The sequence below is a fragment of the Macaca fascicularis genome, chromosome 7 (genome assembly GCF_037993035.2).
Source record: "Macaca fascicularis isolate 582-1 chromosome 7, T2T-MFA8v1.1".
In the NCBI taxonomy this organism is placed as follows: Eukaryota; Metazoa; Chordata; class Mammalia; order Primates; family Cercopithecidae; genus Macaca; species Macaca fascicularis.
The window spans coordinates 24088979-24104345 of NC_088381.1; the positions used below are offsets into that span (position 1 = coordinate 24088979).

Here is a 15367-nt window from a genome sequence, read left to right on the forward strand (position 1 = left end):
CTCCATATGACAGGTGCTTCATCGTGGATGATAGGAACTCCTGGGGCCTGGCTGGACATTGTTCTCTTGCTTCTTGCAGCCTTTCCACGTGACCAGGTGTGTTGGACTTTTTTACGTGGCAGCTAGTTTCCCCCAGAGCAAGTGTTCCAGAAGACCCAAGTGGAAGGAACAAGACTCCATTGACCTAACCTCAAAAGTTACACAGTGAGAGAGGGGCTATGAGAGGATAGGCTCCAGAATTTAATTAGTGGTTTAAGCCCGAGACTGCAGGAAAAACACCTGTTTCATTGTATCAGGAGAGAAGCAGATGAGGATGGATAGAGACACAACAAATGTGTGGATGGAGAGTGACATATGGGAGTGGGTACAGCAGCTTCAGGATGTTGAGAGAATTCTCATGTACTGGCATCTAGTGTCTCTGTGTCTGAAGAAACAAAGTTATGTGCTGACACTGGTAAGAAAGAAGTGTGGTAGGAGAGAGAGCTTGGGGAGAGTGATGTTTGGAAAGAGCCACAGTGAAGAATGGGGGAGAGAGCTAACTACGATAACATACACCACAAGACCCCAACATCTGTCATTGTTAAATGATAAATTTTGGAAAGGGGAATGAGAGTGAAATCCTGGGGGAGTGGTTGTTTCCTGCTGTCAGTGGCATTCTTGTTGACATTTCCTGAGTTTTCCAGCCCTAATCTAGGTCTCCAGCAGTCAGCGAACTAGATGTTATTTCTGAAATCAAGGTAATGGAAGCTGGGAAAATATGATTACTGTTTCATAAGTACATTTCATTAAAAATCAATGTCTTCATATTTCGTAGGCCACAAGAGAAGGGAAGAAAAATGTGAAAAATAGTTCAAACATCTCATCTAAACATACTTAGAGAATGCCTTACTCTGTCTTTGTGAACCAGTCCTTCCACATTTCCCTTTGTAGCATACTACTGTATTTAATGTGGGAAAACAGTACCTAACATATGAATTTTTCTGACTCAGACTGCACAGATTAATTGTATCTCATCCTAGAAAACAGTCATATTTAGTTCATTTTGCTGTGATTGATTGCCTGGGTGTGGGTGAGAGGCAGACCCATTTTCCTCAGTGTTAACTTCAGTTGTGTTAGGTGTGGCCATTTTTGTCAATGATCATGGAGTGAGTTTCTGTGATTAGTCATTTAACTGTATTTGCAAGCTAAATAGTGTTTACAACAAACCCCTTGGTTTAGAGACGGAGACCATGTCAAATTGCATCCTATGAAAATTGCATAAATAAAAATTTGCATCTAGAAGGGCCCTTCATGAAAATTATTAAAAGATTGTGGAATTTTTATTTGCATTGTGTAGTAGCTCTGTAATTGACAAATGAATTCTAACTGTAGTCCATAATACATGGCATCCAATGATTATTCATCATAACTGCATATATATTGCTTTGCTCATTATGAAAAGTAACAGTGTTGGCAATCACGTTAATTGTTTTTCTTATCAGATTAGTGACAAAGTGCCATAATGAACATAACCTTCCAGAACGCATTCACTAATGGAATAAACAAAGCTAGGTCTTGGCACAGTACAGATCATACAAAGACAGATGTGCCTTTTCATCTCTTCCTGAGAGCCACAGCAGTACCACTCTTCTCTGTGAAGTGTCCTTGACTCTAACTTGGTCTGGAATTTCAGAAGCATTCATTACTTTTTGTCTCATGATTAGTCAAAAAAAGATCTGGCTGGGCATGGTGGCTCACACCTGTAATCCCAGCACTTTGGGAGGCTGAGGTGGGTGGATCACAAGGTCAGGAGATTGAGACCATCCTGGCTAACACGGTGAAACCCCGTCTCCACTGAAAATACAAAAAAATCAGCCGGCTGCTGGGTGGGTGCCTGTAGTCCCAGCTACTCGGGAGGCTGAGGCAGGAGAATGGCGTGAACCCGGGGGGCAGAGCTTGCAGTGAGCAGAGATTGCACCACTGCACTCCAGCCTGGGCAACAGAGCGAAACTCCATCTCAAAAAAAAAACAAAAAAAAAAACTATACCATCAATCCAAACAGAGAATTACATGAAAATTTCTAAAAATGAAGACTTTAAACTAAAGTCCTTGGGTTTGGACAATTGCCTGGAAAGACTTAAATAATCAGGAAAAAAAAAAAAAAAAAAAGCTTCAAACACCAAGACATTCTCCCTTCTTTAAAAATTTGAAGAAGATGATTCCAGGGTGAAGTAGTATGTTAGTCTGTTTTTACATTGCTGTAAAGAAATACCTGAGACTGGGTAATTTATAAAGAAAAGAGGTTTAATTGGCTCATTATTCCACAGGATGTACAGGAAGCATGATGCCGACATCTGTTCCACTTCAGAGGAGGCCTCAGGAAACTTATAATCATGGCGGAAGGGGGAGTAGGCGCATCACATGGCTGGAGTGGAAGCAAGAAATAGGGGGGTGTGGTGCTACACACTTAAACAAGCAGATCGCATGAGAACCCTTGTCACAAGAATACCACCAAGTGGATGTTGCTAAACCATTCATGAAGGATCCACCTTCATGAGCCAGTCACCTCCTGCCAGACCCCCATCTCCAACACTGGGGATTACAATTTCACAGGAAATTTGGGTGGGGACACAGATCCAAACCGTATCAAGTGTCATCACAGTTGACAATGCCTGAGGTAGTTTTAATTCATCAGTGCATAGACAACATAATTCCCATCTCCTGTGCAGCAAGAGGGGCAGATGCTATCAAGGCTTAAACACTATGAAAGATAATATTTGTTTATCTACAGAACTGAAATCACTATTATAGAACTCATTATTCTCATCTTCCCTAGGTACAAACAAATTTCTTGCTTTAAGAAGAGAAAGTTCATTTCTTTTGCCCTGGTCCCAGGTTTGGTTGGTTTTCTTGTCCTCCTCCTTTTCCTTTGTGTCCTTTTCTTTTTGCTCTTTAAAGGCCAGTAGTTATTCTGAAAATGATTTCTTATTTCTGAAATTAGCATACCCATCACCTTACTAACAACTAAGTCACCTCCATGTGTGTTTCTCAGGGACACCTGCAGGTAAATTGTAAGCAGGTAGTTCATGACAATCATTATATCACTGAGAGAATTTGCAGGAGACATTCAGTTATTTATGCTAAATCAGCCATTATTGGGTACCTATCAGATACTCACACTCACTGTTCCAGGACCTATACTTCAGGATATGAACTTCCCAGAACAGAGTAGGCATTGAATGTTTATTAAGTAAGTGGCAGTACCCGCTTCCAAGAAGCTCCCACTCTAATGAGGGAGGTGGACCTTTACACAGAAAAGTATAATTTATAGTTTGAAGAGTATTCTAGAATAGTTAGAAATAACCAAAATGGGAGCACAAGGAAGGAAGTAACCAAGTTTGGGAAGATTGAGAAAGGCCCCACAGAAGTAGTGTTTGGAGTAGATTTTGAAGGAGGAGCAGATATTTGTCAGGTGAAAAGGCTGGAAGAATGGTGTCTGAGGGTATGTGTGTATTTGTTTGTAGAGGAGTTTGAACACAGGCATTCCAAGCAAGGGTAATGGTACATGTAAAGGCATGGAGGCTGAAGTGGTGTGGTGGATCCTGGAAACAGTGTTCAGTTTTGCTGGAATCTGGGAGATATCCAGGTGAGGGGCTAATTGAGAAGAAAGATAGGTTCCAGATGTTGAAAGACCCTGTGATCTTCATTGCAGAGTTTTGGGCTTTTCCAATAGGAATCAAATGATGGTCCAGTAAAAAAGAGACAAAAATCACATTTATTTTAAAAATCAACTTTTCACCATTGAGGTTAATGTCAGCTGTAGGGTTGTTATATATGGCCTTTATTGTATTGAGGTACATTCCTTCCATACCTAGTTTGTTGAGAGTTTTTATTATGAAAGCAAGTTGAATTTTTCATCAAATGCTTTTTCTGCATCTGATGAGATGAGCATATGGTTTTTGTCCTTCATTTTGCTAATATGATATTTCACATCTATAGATTCACATATGTTGAACCATCCTTGCATCCCTAGGATAAATTCTACTTGATCATGGTGAATCATACTTTTAATATGCTGTTGAATTCAGTTTACTAGTATTCTTGTTGTTGTTGAGGATGTTTTGAATCGATATTCATCAGGGATATTGGCCTGTAATTTTCTTTTATTGTAATGTCCTTGTCTGGCTTTGGTATCAGAGTAATGCTGGCCTCATGAAAAGAGTTCCAAAGTACTCCTTTTTCTTTAATTTTTAGGGAACACTTGAGAAAAATTGGTATTAGTTATTCTTTAAATGTTTGTTAGAATTCACCCATGAAGTCATCAAGTCCTGGGCTTTTCTTTGACGGGAGAAAATTTTATTATTGATTCCATCTCCTTATTATTCATATTTTTAGATTTTAAATGTTTTCTTGATTCAGTGTTGGTAAATTGTATGTGTCTATGGTTTGCCCATTTCTTCTAGTTATCCAATTTATGGGCATATAATTCTGAAGATCAGGAATAACACAAAGATGCCCACTTTAACCACTTCTATTCAATATAATATAATATTAGAGGTCTTTGCCAGAGTAATTGAGCAAGAGAAATAAATAAAAGGCATCTAAGTAAGAAAGAAAGTGGTGAAATTGTTGCTGTTTGCTGACATGATCTTATGTATAGAAAACCCTAAACACCCTATCAAAAAAAAACTGTTGGAACTGAAAAACAAATACAGTAAAGTTGCAGGATACAAAATCAACAAACAAAAAGCAGTAGTATTTCTATACACTAACAACAAATTATCCACAACAGAAATTTAAAAATTTTATTCACAATAGCTACAAAAACTAAAATACCTAGGAATACATTTAACCAAAGAGATGAAAGATCTCTACAATGAAAACTATAAAACATTGATAAAAGAAATTGGAGAAGACACAAATACATGGAAATATATTCTGTCTGCATGTCTTGGAAAAATTAATATTGCCAAAATGTGCATACTACTCAAAGCAGTATACAGATTTGAAGCAATTACTATAAATATTGCAATGGCATTTTTTCACAGAAATAGAAAATAAAATCTTAAAATTTATATGGTATTGCAAAGACACCAAATAACCAAAGCAAACTTGAGCAGGAAAAACAAAGCTGGAGGCATCACACTATTTGACTTTAAACTATATTACAAAGCTATAGTACATAGAATAACATTATACTGGCATAAAAATAGACACAACCAATAGAACAGAATAGTGAACCCAGAAATGAACTCACACATCAATGATCTATTAATTTTTAACAAAAGTTCCAAGAACATAATCGGTAAGGGACAGTGGCTTTAATAAAGAGTGTTGGGAAAACTGGATATCCACATGCAAAAGAATGAAATTAGACCCATATCTCTCTCCACATACAAAAATAAAATCAAAATGGTTTAAGGGCTCAACTGTAAGTTCTGAAACTGTAAAACTAACTAGAAGAAAACGTAGGAGAAGAAAACTACGCAACATTGGTTTGGGCAATTATTTTTTTAATTTGACCCAAAAAGCTCAAGAAAACAAAACAAAAAATAGACAAAAGGCATTACATCAGACTAAAAATCTTCTCCATAGCAAGAAAACAACAGAGTGAAGAGAAAACCTACAGGTTAAGAGAAAATATTTGCAAGCAATACCTCTGAGAAGGGGTTAATATCCAAAATATGTAAGAACTCAAAAACTCAATAACAAAAAAATAAATAGCTCAATTTAAAAATGGGCAACAGATATATGAAAAAATGCTCAACATCAGTAATCATTAGGAAAATGATGAGATTATTACTTCCCACCTGTCATAATGGCTATTATTAAAAAACGATGCAAGATAACAAATATTGGTAAGGATGGGAGAAAAGAAAATCTTTGTACACTGCTGGTGAAAATGTAAATGAGTACAGCCGTTATGGAAAACTGTGTGGAGATTCCTCAAAAAACTAAAAGCAAAACAACAATATGGTCCAGCAATTCCACTACTGGGTAGGTAGTCTAGGACTTAAAATTAGTATTTTGAAGAGATAGCTACACTCTCATGTTCATTACAGCATTATTTACAGTGTCCAAGATGTGGAAATAACTTAAGTATCAACCCAGGGATGAATGGATAAAGAAAAAGAGAAATATATACACAATGGAATACTACACAGCCTTAATAATGAAGAAAATCTGTTTTTTGAGGCAACACGAGTGAACCTAGAGGACGTTATGTTAAGTGAAACAGACCAAGAACGTAAGGAGAACAATTACATGTTCTCACTTATATATGGAGTCTAAAATAATAAAATACATAGAAGCAAAGAGTAGATTAGTGATTACTGGAGGCTGGGGGTGGGGAGTTTGGGGAATGAGAAAGATGTCGGTCAAAGGGCAGAAAGTTGCAGTTAGACAGCAGGAATAAATGATAACTATTTAAGTTGATGGATATGAAATTAGCTTGTTTCAATCATTCCACATCATTCGTGTGTGTATGTGTGTGTGTGTGTATATATATATATATATAAAATATATAAAATAACATCACTGTGTACCCCCATAATTCTATGCAATTATAATGTGTCAAAAAATAAAATTAAATTTAAAAAACTAAGTTTAGAAAAGATCACTCTGTTCAGTGTTTCCTAGGGTAAATAACTTTTTAAAATGATGGATGAAATAAAGGTAACATTTTTCTTTATTTCAAAAGAACTCTGAATTTATAATGTTGTGCACTAAGAATCTCTAAAAGGAGATTATACTGTAAAGCATCCAGCATCACCACCTCTTTGTTCCAAAACCAGGAAATCTCAAGGGGTGATAATATTGTGTTCACTTCCATTTATGCAAACTGTATGTCTATTGGAAAAGGCCATTCCACACTCAAGGACTTCATGTCACATATTTGGGCACTTCAGTGCCTTCAAAATATTAATATAATTGGAGGTTGAAAGGTTCGTGCTGTCCCAAGCAAAGCATGAAGTGTTTCATGAATTGGTGGAAAATTAGGACCAGCAGGATGTCATGTGTCCATTTCAGTGTTTTGGTTCTAGGGAAATCCAAGACAGTACATGATTGATTAGGATTAATTGTATTTACTTACATAGTTCTCTTTGTGGATGTTTTCATATGAGCTGGGAAAGCACAAAAATTAAGCAGACACCTTTGAATTATTCAAGCTGATGGTTGAAATAGCCCATTAATATTTCAGATCACCCCCCTGTACAAAATAATTCCTACGTTAGTTCATCTCTCTGCATTAAAGCATCTGCACCTGAAAAAATTAAAAAGCTTGGGCTACATTTTTAAAAAGTCTTTCCAGCTATAAGTGGTAAGGATTCTATTACTTACTTAAACAGTATATGAGGGCCACATTAATTAGAGTGTATATCACCTAAGCTTTCTCCCTTTTTCAGTAATTGACAGATCACCAAGACAAATAATGCTTAAGGCAGATCAGATATCTGTTTGGAAACGATAAAGAAAAACAATAGCAAATAATAAACAGATTTTACTTATATATTAAATACTGGTTTTCTCAGATTTAAATATTTATTGAGTATGTATTCTGAGATAAGATAGCGGCTTAAAACACCTTTCCACTCAAGGCTTGGCACTTAGCACAGCCTGACGTCACTTTTCATGTCATCCTAAGTCTGTTTCCAAAAATGTGGTCGTGAGACCACCTACCAAATCATACTCGCTGGAAAAGCTTATCGATGAACATTCCTGGGTGCTAATCCTCTAGAGACGCAGATTTCATAGAGCAGGCTAGAGCTCAGGAATCTGCGTTGTTAACAAACTCCCCAACAGAATCTCATGCACACACATTTAAATACCACTTCCTCCAAGATGTAAATCACTGTGCTGGGAGTATAGCCAAATAAATAGTAGACGAGGGTCTGAGGTAACATCAGAGTAACAGGAGATTAATACCTCTGCGTTCTGGTAGCTCCCCTCACTTCATTCTAACCAATGGCAAGGAGGTCGCTGCTCCTCTGTTTCACCCCTTGTCTTGTCTGAAAGGTAAACAAACTTCGCCTAAGAAAAGCCTCTTCCAGAAAGTAGTTTCACCAACAAGTGGGGGAAGGGAGCAACAGAGAGGTTGGAGATCTAATGGGGAAAGATCTGCCTTAAGCTTTTTTTTTTTTTTCTCAAAAAGTAGATGGAGTTTGGAGAAACAAAGGTGATTCCAGGGTTCACTGTATAAACTATCCAAATGGATTTAGAGATAATACGAGTACATTTGGAACTAAGGCAAAGATCCAGTACACATAGGATAACTCAATACAACTAAAAACACAGTCATTTGATTTTTAATGAATGCAAAAATTTTAATATGCTTCCAGACCTTGTTTTTCTTTTTTCTATTTTCTTCTATTTTTGAAGTTCTCTGTATTCTTGAATGTGGACTTTTTTCTTTTATAAATCCAGTCCACTAATGCATACAAAGCTCTTTTTCTGCCCTAAGGCTAAGAACATTCCAGGTGAACTAATCAATCAATTTTTGCCCATTAAGAAAGAGCACTAAAATAAAAAGAATCCTAACCTTTTGATGGATCTGCTAGTTGTTTGCTAAATACTTTCTTTTTTTAGTGGCGAAACACCAAGAGGAGAAGCAGACTTTCACCTTAAGGAGAGGAAAAGCTTCCAGTTCCCAGGGAATTTGTAGCATTTGGGGAATTTGTACCATTTGGGGAATTTTTTTTTCAAATCCTGGAGTATTGGTCAACCATAGCATCACTTGGTGATAGTGGTTCTATTTTTAGTTAAGTCTTTCTAGCCCAAGTTGGAACATGTGCATATTTAAAATGTAGAATAAATGCTTTTGCAAAACAAACTGAGAACCAGGCGTGGTGTCTGGCTTAACTGAATACCTAACTCAGCAATAGCTTTTGCACAGTGTTGTTCAAAGTATCTTCCTTAAATTTTCAGATTCTTTGCCTTATATTATAGAATTGATGGAGTAACTGATTTATTTTGTAGGATCTGAAACTCCCAACTTGTTATTTCCAGGTTCTGAGTGTTATACGACTGAACCTATTGGTAATATGTGTTGTTCCAGCCTAATGGTTAAATGAGAGAAGTTCATGAAGAAAAATGAGATATGATGTTGCATTTCATGAAACAGCTGTCTCAGCCCAAAGAAATGTTTCTCTTATCTGTAGAAGAAGATAAAATAAGACATAGCTGACCAGAGATCTTCCAGTTTTAAAAGTTTAACAACAACAACAACAACAAAAACAGATGTTTCACAAGCACAGTGTCTAGCCTACCATGGTGTTTTACTCTGGTCTTCTGGTGGATGCTTTTCCTCAGCTGAACATATTCCTAACTAATAGTGGAAATCAATAGAGAAATTGGATTCAGGTTAGAATCCAACTTAGCTGAAGCCATTATTACTTCAAGCAAGAGATACATAAAATTAGAGAATGACAATCTGATTTACTAAATTAATAAGCACACCACAACTATGTTTAACTCAGTATTGTGGTTTTAAAGGTCAGAAGTAATAGAAAAAAATCAATCCATTTCTCTCTTCTTTTCTTTTTTCAGGTTTTTGACCAGACAAGCCAACCTTTTTCAAGGTAAACAACATTATACCATTCTCCAATTTGTTGGCAAAATCCAGCAAATTGTTATTGGTTTTAGATAAGTTTTTGCTGTATGTCATGAGTGAGACATTCAAATGGTGCTCAGAATTAGAGTTTACTGGTGATGTTAGTGATGTGAGCATGCTATGAATATTGCTTGACTAAGTACTGGACTTAACAGAAATTGAGAGAGAGAGAATGAGAGAGACAGCGTGTATGTGTGTATCTTTTTCTTGCCCAGTCAGCCCTTTTATGATACAGCAGACTCTTTGTCTCTGATGTTCAAAGACAGAAGAAGGTTTCTTTGTGAGCAGCTGTGGCAAGGCCTTGCACCTCTCCAAAGCCTATTTTGGAAGAATTAGAAAGCCAAGTGCCCCCAGCACAGCTCTAACCTTTCAGCTTTGGTGAGGCCTTCCTGTCCAACTCCAGCAGGAGAGTATTCGCCAAGTTGTTTAACTCTCCAGGAGTATCTGTAAAAATTAGCAATTGAAGATGTGCTAATCATATTAAATAACATAATAGAGATCCTTTTTTATTTCATTAGAAAATCAGAATGCATCTGATGTGCACCATCTGGTTTGTGAATACAGGAATAAGTTTTCAAAAGGGCACATTTCCAAGTTCTATGTTTCATATGCTTCAGAAGGAAAAACCTGTAAGCAGCTCTATTTTTAATGAGAGCAATGCTAAAGCTAATAAGGTTGGGGTGGATTTGTAGTATGTGCCTTTTCTCCTAAACTACATGTGTTTGCAATACATTTGGCAGACGTGTCCTGTTGAGAGGCTGGGCTTCCAATTGAAAATTTTAAAGTTCTCCATGTGTTAATTGGAAAATAGAGAAAGCTATCATTGTAGTAGAGCATCTGGCTTCCTAGATATTAATTATGGGTCCATCTACTCATAAAGACTAGTATTTTAAAGTTATCTCCTGTTATTTCCTATGTTAATTCTAGAGACTATAAGTTTTCAGATCATGGAAAAAGTCAAGTTAAACTTCATTATGTATTGTATGCTTTTTAAAAATGTCTTTTACGTGCAGTCACTGTACATAATAAGCAGAAACAAAATAATAATAAAATATCAGATTTACTATTGCTACCCCCATACTGAGTTCCTAAAATATATTTTTTATTTAAACAAAAATATAGTTCTGGAATGTAGTCATCTTACTCTATGAAACAGAAACATATTTGGATCACAAACCTGCTTTAGAGGAGTAATTCCTTCAGTTTCTTCCATAATTTTTACAAGTCTATACAGTAACAAACAGGATTTGTGAGGCAATATAATGTTCTTCTTAACCTCTGAGTAATTGGAGGCATCATCTGTATGTATTCCACAAGTCCAGCTCATGCTGATGAAGGAAGCATAATTACATTACAGGCAATCTCATCTAAGGTAATTACAATTGTCACCGTCAATCCAATTAAACAGGATAACTAACTCTACTGAGTCAGAAGCACCATAAAGCTTTCTGATTAAATCCAGGCTTTGGGATAAGGATGTGATTAGAATTTTGAGAATTTTCATTTGCTAAAATACTGTTGCGTATACAAATAGATAACAATGTTGGGAGAGGGGATTGGTGGGGAGAGATTGGATATAGATAGGCTTTGGTTTTTTTTTTTTTTTTTCATTTACTGGTCAATTTCTTATTTCTAAGCCAGAAATCACTGTAGATTCTCAGCATCAAACTTCAGGCCACACAACATCATTATGGAAAGGTTACCCCAGCATCATAACATCCTAATGCTCTACTGTTCCCATCTGGCCTCTCGTCCTGAATCAAGCCTGGATCTCATTATTCCTTCAGAGACCTTTCATCTTGTTCCAGTTGTAACGATGCAAAACACCATCTCCTGAGCTCCAGCCCTGCCTTTGCAGGATGGAGGAAGTTGGCTCAAATAACAGTCCCTTACCCCTGAAACTCTTGCACTGGTTTGCACAGGGTCAGTGTGGGAGGTAACGTGGAACATCACTAAGAATTACAGAGGTATAATGACAAGTGGATAGGATGCACTTCTCAAAGATTTCATCTCTGTCTCTATAGTCCAGGCAAGAGGATAAGCTTTGGATAACAGAACTCAGAGAATGAGAAGTGGGAACGCTACTGGGCACTGTGACTAAGACTGATAAAGGGCCCAAGTGAGATGGCATATGCTTTCATTACATGATACACTATGTGAAGATACTGGTGTTTTCTTTATGGTTTTTCATATATAAAGAGATAAAGGAGATAAACTTCTTCATCAGGGGGTAGGAGGGGAGAATTTACAATCTGATGTCAATGGCTCCCTTAGTCACCACTCACCACTCAGCATCATCTCTCAGAAGCCCACACCCTGGCTTTTCTGTCCTGTAGCTGGGACCTTCTGCCTGTCTCCATTTCTTCTTATGTGTTTTTCATTCTTCACACACTCCTTGCCACTCGTGGTTGCCTTTTCTCTTTGTCCCTATAGGAACTTCCAATCCTGCTTTAGAACTTACCTCCTTCAGGAAAGCAAATGTCACTGAAGTGTGGGAGTGGAGTGGAGAAAAGACTAGGTAGGAAGAGAGCCGAGCTCAATTTTATATTCCACGACTAACTGGTTCTGACTTTCTCAACAAGTCACCAAAGCTAGCTGAGTCCGAGTTCCTCATCTGTAATATGAAGATGTTACCATCTGTCCTGCCAACCCCATTTTACTTAATTTCATTGTGAGTGTCTAAGGTGAAGTTATGAATGTGCAAAAAGTCCCTTGTACTTTATAAATTCCTTACAAATTTCAGGGAATATATATAATTATTATTATTAAGTCCCCTCCCTCTCACCCCAATTACTTCCTTTTGTTGACTCCTGCAGCTCTTACAATTTAAATGGTACTTCTTAAAATGCCCTCTTTTATTTCCTGGTATGTTGTTTCTGTTCTTTCTGTTTCCTTTTGAGCGTCTAAGAACCTAAAGGCTGGCACTATGTTGCTTACTTCTTTTCTGTTTTTCCTAACATTTAATTTATTTTCTGACCCCCTGAGATAGAGTGATTTGTCGAGGCATTGTATTGTGTTTATACCCTCTTTTGTTTTCCTCCCACGATTGCAAGCATACAGCCCAACTTAGTCTTGAAGAAGTCAGGCTGCAGCATCAGATAATGAGCATAGAAAGGCCCAGGTAGGAACCAGAGGCAGAGGCCCACTGTGATGCTCTTGGCAATGACTAAGACCATGGCCTGACCCTGGGAGATGGAGAGGAGGCAGTCTCATAGTGCCTGAGATTGACTTTCTTATCTTTCTGATAGGATAGAGATCAAAAACCAAATTAATTTGACTTTAAAAAATAAAGAAAAGACACATTCCTTGCACATCCAAGTTTGTGGACTAAAACTTTACTTAAAGAAAGTCCTTAACACATAATTGTTATTACAGGATGCAATTCCTAAAAAGATTCTAGAATATATCCGGTCAGATAAACTTAAGAGAAAAATAGAGCCAGGAAAGTCTTGAGCTATTTCTTTTCTTAGGGGTAGAAGTGGGTATCCTTCCGCTACTTATTTAAAGAAAACTAAACAGGGATATGCTAATAGCTTCAATTAAAATTGTGGAAGAAATAGTCCAGGAGACATCTTGAAACTTGAAACCTTATGAGATTGAATTAACTATTTTAAATATTCAGAATTTTCATTAACATACAATATATGTTATAGTTACAATATTTGTTATGTTTGAAATTCAGAGCGTAATTTGTTAGATTCTTTCTCTTTTAAAACTCTAGGATCCATCCTTGGTGGATTTTATGACAAGGCCTTTAAAATGGAGTGGCTAAAAGGAATTATTCACTGTAATAGTTTGCTGGAGTGCAGTGGTGCGATCTCAGCTCACTGCAAGCTCCGCCACCCGGATTCATGCCATTCTCCTGCCTCAGCCTCCCGAGTAGCTGGGACTACAGGTGCCCACCACCACCATGCCTGGCTAATTTTTTGTTTGTTTGTTTGTTTGTATTTTTAGTAGAGACAAGGTTTCACTGTGTTAGCCAGGATGGTCTCGATATCCTGACCTCGCGATCTGCCTGCCTCAGCCTCCCAAAGTGCTGGGATTACAGGCATGAGCCACTGCGCCTGGCCTCACTGTAATAGTTATCTACTGTTGTGTAACCAATATCCCTGAAATTTTACAGCTTAAAACAAGCATGTGCTGTCTCACATACTTTCTGAGGGTCAGGAATCTGAGAGCGGTTTTGTGCAAGGTCTCTCAGGAGGCAAATCTAAGATGTTGGTACCTCAGCCATCTGAATGCAGGGCTGGGAGTGCAGGGTCCACTTCCCCAAGGGCTCATTAACATGGCTGTTGGCAGAGCCCTCTGCTTCTCATTAACTATTACTAGGAGGTTCAATTCCTTACATGTTCGCCTCTCCATAGGCCACTTGAGTGTCCTCAAGACGTGGCATCAGATTTCTTCCACAATGAGTGATCTGAGACAGAGAGAAAGGATCAGATAGGAAAAGAGAACAAGCAATAAATCCAAAAGGCTTTTACTCACACCAGCCAGCTCAGACACCAACTGGGTGTCCAACAATTCTATTCAATTCTGATACCAATTCCCAGAGTTAGTGCAGACACCCTGGGTCAAGGGCTTAATCGCATAAGACTGCTCCTACTTCAGATGCCAACTGCCAATGGAATGTCTAGGCTACCTTTCAGGGAACAACACCTCCCTGACTCAGACATTTCCCTGACCACATCCCCGATCCCCACCAGGCAGCCCAGGATCAGTAATTTGCTAGAATTACTCACAGAACTCAGGAAAGCACTCTACTTGCTATTACAGGTTTATTATAAAGGATACAATTCAGGAACAGCCAAATGGAAGAGATTCACAGAAGCTATGGGGGTTGGGGGCTTCTATGCACTCTCCATGTGCAGCTCCACGTGCAGCTCCACGTGTTTACCAACCCGGAAGCTCTTCCAAACTGCCATTGTTTAGGGGCTTTTATGGAGGTTTTATTAAATAAGCGCAATTAATTACATCACTGACCATTCATGAGTAACTCAATTTCTAATCCCTTTTCCCTCCCTGGAGGTTGGGGGTTGGGGCTGAAAGTTTCAAGCTTCTAATCAAGGCTTGGTCTTCCTGATGACCTGCCTCCATCCTGAAGCTATCTAGAGGCCTGCTAAGAGTTACCTCATTAGAGCACATATGCTCCTATCACCCTACTACTTTTTTTTATAGAGAGGGGTGGTGCAGGGTAGATTTAATTTACATAGTAGCGACTCAGGGCCCAGTTAGAGCTGGCAGAGTTGGGGAATCTATAACCCTAAATGGCATCCCTCCTCCCCTTCCCCCTTGGAGACCAGTCCTCAAAACACTTGAATGGGGCTCTCTGGGTTGTACAGAAGATAGTCCAGTTGAAAACAGAGAGAGATCTGAGTATAAAGCTGTCCCCAAGTCAGGGGAAGTCCAGGCCTGGAGATAGTTCTCTGTGTGGTGGTCCAGGGGTTTGAGGGAACAGGGGTTCCCAGGGCTTTAGGAGTTCCGTGCCAGGCACTGTGGACAAAGATAGAATGTCTTTCTTATTATATCACAAAGCCCCAGTACCTTTTATGACCTAGCTTCAGAAGTGACATGCCATCACTTCTGCTGTATTCTCTTGGTCACAAAGACCAATTATGATACAATGTAGGCAGGAACTGCATAAGGACTTGAATGCCAAGAGGCAGGAATCATTGGAGCCCATGTTGGAGGCTGGCTGCACATCCACCATGATTTTTCTTCCTTTATCTACAGATGTTTCAAGGAAATTTGGTGTCCCCTTGAATGTGGTTTGAATATGCC

The 15367-nt window shown here is 38.3% G+C and overlaps 1 protein-coding gene across 14 annotated transcripts in view; it reads left to right on the top strand.

Annotated features, from left to right (window-relative positions):
* Window positions 1-15367, top strand: part of SEMA6D (semaphorin 6D) — a 589994-nt gene that overhangs the window by 407046 nt on the left and 167581 nt on the right. For 13 of the 14 annotated variants that reach the window (XM_073998456.1, XM_073998473.1, XM_065547891.1 and 10 more), the window contains one exon: window positions 9526-9557. The exons of the other annotated variant lie outside the window; for it this stretch is intronic. The gene's annotated coding sequence lies outside the window, so the exon portion shown is untranslated. The remainder of the gene's footprint in view (window positions 1-9525; window positions 9558-15367) is intronic. 14 annotated transcript variants of the gene reach the window in all.